Source organism: Heterodontus francisci, unplaced genomic scaffold (genome assembly GCF_036365525.1).
Source record: "Heterodontus francisci isolate sHetFra1 unplaced genomic scaffold, sHetFra1.hap1 HAP1_SCAFFOLD_214, whole genome shotgun sequence".
NCBI classification, from domain to species: domain Eukaryota; kingdom Metazoa; phylum Chordata; class Chondrichthyes; order Heterodontiformes; family Heterodontidae; genus Heterodontus; species Heterodontus francisci.
Genome location: NW_027140909.1, coordinates 242630 through 248629, shown reverse-complemented (window position 1 = coordinate 248629; position 6000 = coordinate 242630).

The window sequence follows — 6000 nt, the reverse complement described above, 5'->3', positions numbered from 1 at the left end:
CTCATCAATCAACTTTGTCACTTCCTCAAAGAATTCTATTAAGTTGGTAAGACATGACCTTCCCTGCACAAAACCATGTTGCCTATCACTGATGAGCCCATTTTCTTCCAAATTGGAATAGATCCTATCCCTCAGTATCTTCTCCAGCAGCTTCCCTACCACTGACGTCAGGCTCACCGGTCTATAATTACCTGGATTATCCCTGCTGCCCTTCTTAAACAAGGGGACAACATTAGCAATTCTCCAGTCCTCCGGGACCTCACCCGTGTTTAAGGATGCTGCAAAGATATCTGTTAAGGCCCCAGCTATTTCCTCTCTCGCTTCCCTCAGTAACCTGGGATAGATCCCATCCGGACCTGGGGACTTGTCCACCTTAATGCCCTTTAGAATACCCAACATTTCCTCCCTCCTTATGCCGACTTGACCTAGAGTAATCAAACATCTGTTCCTAACCTCAACATCCGTCATGTCCCTCTCCTCGGTGAATACCGATGCAAAGTACTCGTTTAGAATCTCACCCATTTTCTCTGAGTCCAAGCATAACATTCCTCCTTTGTCCTTTAGTGGGCCAATCCTTTCTCTAGTTACCCTCTTTCTCCTTATATATGAATAAAAGGCTTTGGGATTTTCCTTAACCCTGTTCGCTAAAGATATTTCATGACCCCTTTTAGCCCTCTTAATTCCTCGTTTCAGATTGGTCCTACATTCCCGATATTCTTTCAAAGCTTCGTCTTTCATCAGCCGCCTAGACCTTATGTATGCTTCCTTTTTCCTCTTAGCTAGTCTCAGAATTTCACCTGTCATCCATGGTTCCCTAATCGTGCCATTTCTATCCCTCATTTTCACAGGAACATGTCTCTCCTGCACGCTAATCAACCTCTCTTTAAAAGTCTCCCACATATCACATGTGGATTTACCTTCAAACAGCTGCTCCCAATCTACATTTCCCAGCTCCTGCCGAATTTTGATATAGTTGGCCTTCCCCCAATTTAGCACTCTTCCTTTAGGACCACTCCCGTCTTTGTCCATGAGTATTTTAAAGCTTACGGAATTGTGATCACTATTCCCAAAGTCGTCCCCTACTGAAACTTCAACAACCTGGCCGGGCTCATTCCCCAACACCAGGTCCAGTATGGCCCCTTCCCGAGTTGGACTATTTACATACTGCTCTAGAAAACCCTCCTGGATGCTCCTTACAAATTCTGCTCCATCTGGACCTCTAACACTAAGCGAATCCCAGTCAATGTTGGGAAAATTAAAATCTCCTATCACCACCACCCTGTTGCTCCTACATCTTTCCATAATCTGTTTACATATTTGTACCTCTATCTCACGCTCGCTGTTGGGAGGACTGTAGTACAGCCCCAACATTGTTACCGCACCCTTCCTATTTCTGAGTTCTGTCCATATTGCCTCACTGCTCGAGTCCTCCATAGTGCCCTCCTTCAGCACAGCTGTGATATCCTCTTTGACCAGTAATGCAACTCCTCCACCCCTTTTACCTCCCTCTCTATCCCGCCTGAAGCATCGATATCCTGGGATATTTAGTTGCCAATCATGCTCTTCCCTCAACCAAGTCTCAGTAATAGCAATAACATCATACTCCCAGGTACTAATCCAAGCCCTAAGTTCATCTGCCTTACCTACTACACTTCTTGCATTAAAACACATGCACCTCAGACCACCAGTCCCTTTATATTCATCATCTGCTCCCTGCCTGCTCTTCCCCTTAGTCACACTGACTTCATTATCTAGTTCCTTACAGGCTTTTGTTACTACCTCCTTACTGTCAACTGACCTCAATTGGTTCCCATCCCCCTGCCACATTAGTTTAAACCCTCCCCAACAGCGTTAGCAAAAGCACCTCCAAGGACATTGGTTCCAGTCCGGCCCAGGTCGTGGGTCGCCTTTCTCCAGAACGCATGGTTTACTCATCCCAGGGGGCAACCCTTCCTTCTTGGAAGCCATTGAGTCCATTCTTCCTTCTACTCCTCCTACTTTCTCAAACCGTCTAAATTTACGAGTTCTTTCCTATGAATCAAGTAGCATTAAAACAAAGGAAAACAAATAAGACACAACAAAACGAATAGACACAAGTATACGAACAGGCGCAATTAATGTTAAATTCTCAAGGTCAGCTAACTGGCACACCCCTGTCTCTCAGGCCAATGCTCTTTCGTGCTCCCTCCGTCCCACAGCCTCTCTCTCAAGGGCCAGATTCCGGCTCGTGTACTCAGGAGCAACGATCACGTGCCTGTCGGGTCAATTTGGCAGTTCAGTTACAGCCCCATTCGTTCACCATCCCAGACGGTTGTCCTAACTCATTTTGTCCCACAGCCTCTTTACTCCACCCGGTGGAGGAACAGCTCGTGCAAACTCAAATTAGGATCACCAAATTCCCGGAATTTGGTACGACTACTGCACCGAATTCGCCACATTTTACTGGATTTTCTACTTTAGGTTCCTAATCCCCGTTAGGTTCATTCAGGATCCCGTACAAAAGAGATCCTGCCGTCTACGCCAAACTGTTGGAGAAAATCCAGATTGTTCCCAATTGTTGGACAAATTCTCTGGGCTCAGACTTTGAGAATCAAACACTTTATTGCATGATATCATGGGGTTGCACACCTTACCTAAAGGCGGTCCAGTGCTACTCCCCAAAAAGCTACAGATCGCCGTGGACATATATAGTATATAAGAGGCAGAGCTAACAGTTTCACAATTAAATAAGCACCCACAAGACTGCCTACGTAATGGTGCGCCATGCAGGGTCCGAGGTCAGCAAAACATCAGTTTCAACAATAACAAGCTAGTTCCTTAATTCAATGCCCACTCCAGACACCATATATGGCCGCAATTTCTGATTGTGGTTAGCTGCTGTGTCTACATTTTATGACCGTTAGTTGTGGTTAGAATAGCTACAAGCTGTCTCCTGCTTTTCTGCTTCTACAAAGTTAAGTAATAATTAGCAAAGCTAAGAACATTTCTCCAACAATATGCCACGAAATATATCACCTTTCGTTCTGGTCATATCTTCCTTCCTTTCTCTGATTCAAGTGTCTCACTGTTCATCTGTGAAAACAGGCAGGCAGTGTTGACAGACTATTCAACCATAGAAGGTTGCACAACTGGGATGCGCCCTCATTTGCAGGCACTGTTGGAGCTCTTTCACCAGAAGAGAAAGCAACTTTGTTCAAGAGAGAAGGCCAAAAAACCACCTCCTCTATGGATAATTAAGGATCGGTGATAACGTCTGTCCTTACCAGCGGCCCATATCCGGCGAATCAATCTATACAGTGAGCACATGTTGGAAATAGATGAGAAATATTTATTCAGGGTCTGTCACAGGCCCTGGTGAGTGTGGGGGGGGGTGGGGTGAGGTCGAGGTGGGGGAATTATCCTGCACGAAGTCTTCGTCGTCTATGAGTATGTACATGTGGGTTATGAATATGTTAATTTGCAGTCTCAAACTCGCAGTGGCACTGAATGTGAGCAGGTGAGTGAATAATGGCCGTCTCCTCCTCTGCCTCAGCTCAACTGCTGCTGAAACCCTAATCTATGCCTTTGTTATCTCCAAACTTGACTATTCCAGTGCTCTCTTGACTGGCCGACCATTTTGTACCATCAGTAATCTTCAGTTCATCCACACTCTGCTGCCTCATATCCTAACTAACAGTAGCCTTGCCCACACATCGCCCCTGCCCCCCCACCCCCATGTTCGTTTATGAACATTGGCATCCCGATCCAACATTGTCCCAATTTCAATAATTTTCATCCCCGAGTTCAAATCCCTTCATGGCCTTGCACCCTCCCTCTGTCTGTAACCTACCCAAGCCCCTATGACCATCCCTATATGTGTAACCTCCTCCAGCCCTAAAGTGCTCCCTGTCTCTGTAACATCCTCCAGTCCCTACAATCCTCCCTATCATTGTAACCTCCTTCAGACCCCACAAACTTTCCGATGTCTGTTACCTCAGTTAGGACAGATTGGAAACCAGACCTACAATTATGAAGACAGGCAACTGCCTGAAATAAAAACAGTAAGTACTGGAAAAGTTTAGCAGGTCTGGCAGCGACTGCAGGGAGAAAAAAATCACATTAACGTTTCAGATCTATGACCTTCCAATGGAACTGCGAAAAGTTACAAATGTACTAAATTTTGGAAAATGAAAGGGGGGGTGGGTGGGAAAAAGAACCAAAAGCAAAATTTGTGATAAGGTGGAGGATTTAGGGTTTAGACTTAGGGGTTGAGGTTTCTGTTCAGGTTGCGGCCAGAGTTTTGAGTTATGGTCAGGATTAGCGTTTCAGAGTTAGGGTCGGGGGTTAAGGTTTTATTTTTGGGGTTCTGCTTAGGAATAGTTGTCGGAACTCAGGTTATGGTTAGGGTTTTTGTTTACTGTTCGGCGTTTGGTGTTAGGGATTATGTTTAGTAGTTGTAGTTTGCGGTTAGTCGATGTTTGTATTGGGTCGACGTGTAAAGGTAAAGCTCGGGTAAGGGTTAGGTTTTGTGTTAGGGCTAAGGTTGCCCTCAGGTTTAAGAGTTGGGTTACAGTTAGGATGACGGATAGGGGTACGGTTACAGTTATGTTTAGGTTTATAATTAGGTTTGCATTTAGGTTTAGGCTTAGCGTTACAGTTAGGGTGAGGGTTAGAATTAGGCTTGGGTTTACAATTATGGTTAGGATTTGCGTTACATTTAGTTTTCAGTTAGTGTTATGTTTAGTGTCAGGATTAGGTTTAGAGTTACAGTTGTTAGCTTTAAGGCTATGTTTAGCGATAGGGTTAGGGTCTGGATTACAGTTAAAGTTAAGGCTTGTGTTCGTTAGATTTAGGGTTATGGTTACAGTCAGGGTCAAGTTTAGCATTTGTGTTTCACTTGGGGTAGTTTAGAGTTTAGGTTAGGTACATTGATAGGAGTAGGGTTGGATGATTAGGGTTTGGGTTACAGTTAGTTTTAGGGTCAGCTAAGAGAGAGAGAGAGAGACAGACACAGCGAGCGAGAGTCTAAAAATGAGTGATAACAAATACTCATCGTTACAGAGTGTTTTACCCTTGCAGCGAGGCCATGGAGGGTTTCGAAAACAAGGATGGAAATTTTAAAAGCGAGGCATTGTTTTCCAAGCAGCCAAGGTATACCACCAACCACAGGGAGTGATGGGTGAATGGGGTTTGGTGTGGGTAAGGACCGGGCAGCAGAGATGTGAATAACCTCAAGTATGCAGAGGTTAGAATGTGGGAGATCAACTAGGAATGTATTGGAGTAGGCAAGTCTAGGGAAAACAAAGGTAGGGATGAAGGTTTCAGGAGAAAAAACGTGGATTCAGTGGTGGAGTCGGGCAGTGTGATGAGCGATGAACAGGCCGTCTTAGTGATGGCATAGATAACTGGGCAGAGTTTATCTTGGGGTCAAGTATGACATTCAGATTGTGAACAGTCTAGTTCAGTCTCAACTTTGTTGCCAGGTTGCGGGATGGCGCCAAGGGAAGATCTATAGGTGACAGCAGAGCTAATGGTGAAGGAGCAGGATGACATGCCATTTTAGGTGACACCATGCTGCAATGAGATAGATAAGAATAGGAGCAGGTGAGATCAGTCCCACCCAGCTGGACGACAGTGGAGAGATGCTGGTGGAGGATGGTATGGTCAACCAAGTCAAAGGGTGCAGTCAGATCGAGATGGAGGAGGAGGGAAAGTCCACCTTTGTCGTGTGATAAGAGCCATTTCAATGTTTTGACAGTGGTGGAAACCTGGTTGAAGGGCTTCAAACATGGAATTCCAGGAAAGATGGGTCCGGATGTGGGAGATGACAGTCCGTTCAAAGAGTTTGGAGAGGAAAAAGATATTGGATACTGGGAAGTAATTTGAAAGGTTATAGGGGTCAAGAATTTTTTTTTTAAAGAGAGGGTTGATGGCAGTAGATTTAGGGGAAAGATGCACGTTACATGAGGCGAGAGATGCGTCAACAATACCAGCCAACATGGTGACCAGGAAGGGTCTCGC